Source organism: Notothenia rossii (assembly GCF_949606895.1).
Source record: "Notothenia rossii genome assembly, chromosome: 1".
Lineage (NCBI taxonomy): Eukaryota > Metazoa > Chordata > Actinopteri > Perciformes > Nototheniidae > Notothenia > Notothenia rossii.
In genome coordinates this window covers 65,018,310-65,022,096 of record NC_136912.1, presented here as the reverse complement: position 1 = coordinate 65,022,096, position 3,787 = coordinate 65,018,310, and positions in this window count along the sequence as shown.

Here is a 3,787-nt window from a genome sequence, read left to right as displayed (position 1 = left end):
CCGGTCCCGGGGGACGTGGCGCGCACTGGGCCCATACGGGCTGTAGTTCTCTTTCCCCCTGCTTTAGGGCAGGAGGGGAGAGCCCTCCACGTTATAGTCCATACACGCTCTTCGCGAGGTAAGCGTGTCTGAGTGAGGGACATGGGGCACTTGCGCTCTCCCCGTGCTCCTTAGGGACTCGGGAGAGGTAGTGCAGAGTGAGCCCATACAGGGCTGAGGACTCTCTCTATGGGCGGAGGGGGGGGAGCCCTCAGCACTGTTTTCCGAGCACACTTTTTGCGAGGTAAGCGCGTCAGAGTGTGCTCTGTCAGCCGCAGTCCCGACTTCTCCACCGTTACGACCGAGGGAGAGGTGAGTGAGGTGCAGCGGCTGCTAACCAGGAAGCCGGTCAGGGACAGTGAGATGGAACGGTGTTGTTGGACGACAGTGCGTGTATACATCGGGATATATATAACTGGGATCGAGATATAATGAGGGCTTACGTATGGTAACCCTTGTTATATAAGCACAGGCGGAGCCCTCTACTCTGGGCCCTGTCTGTCCTATGCTGCTTGCTGAAGAGAAGTGTAGGGTGACAGTCAGGGGCGGACTGGGACTACAAATCAGCCCGGGACTCCCGACCGGCCCACTTCGGTAACGTCGGCCCACCGCAAGTAGCTAAATACCGCAAGTAAATTGTCTAAGGACGGACGGACGGACGGGGTGGTGCTAGTGACTTACCGCAGAGGTAGACATTAAGGGTAAGTCCAACGGCCCTTGGACTTGTATTATCACTGGCCCCACCATTGTAACCACTGGCCCGGAGCATTCGTCCAAAAAAAAAAAAGACTAATAATGAAGAAAATTAACACATTTGTTGCAATAGTAATGTATACACTAACTAGCCTACATTACTACTTGTACTACAAAATTTGAATCATCAGTTCTTCCTCATTTTCCTCAATTGTTCATATTTGGTTTATTAAAATAATGATATTGTGGTCATTGTTAAAAAATGTCAGCTATTATTATGAGTATTATTATTTGTATAATGCACTTTCTGCCTTCCTGTCATTAGGAGTTAGACATGTAATGGCTATGTAATTGATTTGATTAGAACCTTCATTATCCTAAACTGCTGGGACATTTCCCTATAGCCAATACCTTTATATTGTCTACTCTTCACTTGCTTGTCAGCATAGATCGGCATTGATGTACAGAGCCGAAAGAAGAACTTGTTTATATTGAGAGGTGCAGCCAGTGACGCGTCCTAAAACCAGGAAGTAAGCTGCTGGTTCCCTTGACAAAAAGCAATGGGATTTCTCCACAGGGTTTTGGAAAATAGCTGGAAATAAGGTCTGTGGAAAACAAACCTGTTTGATAAATGCACGTTTTGTTCAGACGGATAATCTCCACATGTGTACCCTACTTTTAAAATGTTCGAATCATAAATCTAATCGATAGATTAAGGGTTTTAGTACGCGTCACTGCACCACTAGAAGTCAACTCCATCGATCAAGCTGGCTGAAACTTTCTCTCCCTCTTCTCCTGCTCCCTGTCACTCTCCTTTAACTCTTCCGGTGACTTTCTTTTATTTGAAGATTGTTTTTTGCCCGGCGCTTGGCCGGTTACCGCTGGTATTAAAAACATTTTGGCGAATGGTTAGGTGGCGCGATAGTCTGTAGTGAAGGAACGCGCTCCCGCTCACGGGAGCCTGCTCGCGCTGCGCTCCGCAGCACACAGCTGTTTGCTTTTCACCCAACAACAACAACTCACGGAACGCTATGTTGTAGCCTTGATAAACGAAACAATTTAACTAAATTGCTAGTCAAAATACCAATACCACAGGACAATTTTTTTAAAGCAATATTTTTAGTGGCCCGAGCGGGCAAGTGGAAAGTACGTTATGCTTGCCCGGAGTGTCTAAATAGTGCTTCCGGACCAGCGGGTCATTTATAATGTCCAGCCCTGGCCGGTTACCAGCCGGCCCACATCGTCCGACCGGCCCACTTCAGTACCGGCCCATCGGGATTCGTCCCGAACGTCCCGATGGCCAGTCCGCCCCTGGTGACAGTCAGGAGGCGAGGCCTCCTTTTATACGGTGGGATGCGCGCGCATTCAGGTAGGCCTGCCCCGGGGCCGGCTACGGTTATAGAAGTCTCAGTGCACTGCACCTCACCTTACTGCACCAACAGAGCGAGTCTCTCCAGTGTAAGTACCAGGCCCTTCTGCAGGAGCTGCTGCGGCGTCCACCCACCTGGGAAGTGGATCTAATGAACAGTGTGGCCCCTTTGCCACTGATTTCCCTTCAGAAAAGGTGTGCAGAGAAAGACTCAGAGGTGACTACTGCAATTTCTTTAAGTGGGAAAAGCGTACAGTTGAGCTGTCCTCACATGATCATCGATTTGTTCTTATTGCGAGGTGGGGCTCAGAGCTAACAGCTAGTTAGCTTGTGTTTCTTCATACAGCTGTTATCTGTTTTGTCTGAAAGGTCAGCAGCACTCAAGGTCAAAGTTAAGATAAGTTGAACTTTAAGTGCAGCGCTTGGCAACGATCTTGATTAGTTTTCAAAGCTGAAGGTAGCAGGTACAGTCAGGCCGTATAACCACCAAGGCCCCTGGCAGACCACCACACACACAACATCACCAAGACTAAGACTATTATTATAGTAGCCCGAAAAATGTGAGGGAAACAGCATGATGGACTTTGTGGAAAACTTTATACGCGATAAACTGGATGTGAGCGGCGAAATTCCCATTGAGAGAGCGCACCGGGCAACGGGGCATCTCACTGGGCACAGCGAGTCCCAGATCAATAATAGTCCGCTTCCAAAACTACAACGTGACGCAAAGGGTGCTACAAGCCGCCTGGGCAAAGAAGGACATTTGGGTGAATGATTGCAGGATTTTCTTTGATTAGGACTTCACCACCCAAGTGTTCAAGGAGCGCGCAAAATACAGACAAGCAAGGAAGCAACTCCAGGAAAGAAACTTCAAATTGCACATACTGTTCCCTGCTAAACTGAAACTATTCGAAAAAAACTGAAAAATCAAGGTGTTCAACAAGGGTCTACTGGAGTATGGTGTCAACATGCGGATTCCAGGAGGAGAACCGGACTTGGAGTCTACTCTGCAGACTTCAGGCTGGCAGACACACCACTCCAGGAACCGGAGAGCTCCAGGAGGTGAGCTGATGTCGGACATAAAGACATTACTTGATTCGGTTGATAGGCATTAAAGAGCAAAGGAATGAACAGGTGTGTGTAGAGGGAGTTAACTCCTTGCAGACGTACATGGAAAACAATAACAACAAATAAATGACTGAGCCACTCGGAATCTTTTCTAGATTTGACAACACAGAGCATAACATGTACGATTTTGAATATGATGTAGATTCAGAGAATCATGTGTTTAATCATATAAGTGACTCGTGTAAATATTATACAGATGATCAATGTTGGAAAATACATTTTCTTTAATACATTTAAACTGCAGGAGTCTATTTGCAAACTTTAATAAGATTTAAAAGTAAATTCAAAGTAATGCTATATCGGAGACTTGGTTAAATAAAGACGAAGTCACTGATTTCCAAATTGAGGGTTACGTGCTACACCATATCAACAGAACCAATAAGAGAGGAGGGGCTGTGGCTCTTTATTTTTGACAGTGTCTTAAAATGCACACTGGTGGAAAAAATTACAATTGTGAATGATGATTTAATGGAATGCATAACTAAAGACATTTAAATGGAAAGGAAGAGAAATGTTGTTTTGACTTGTGCATATAGTGCACCAGGATCAAATGTAGAG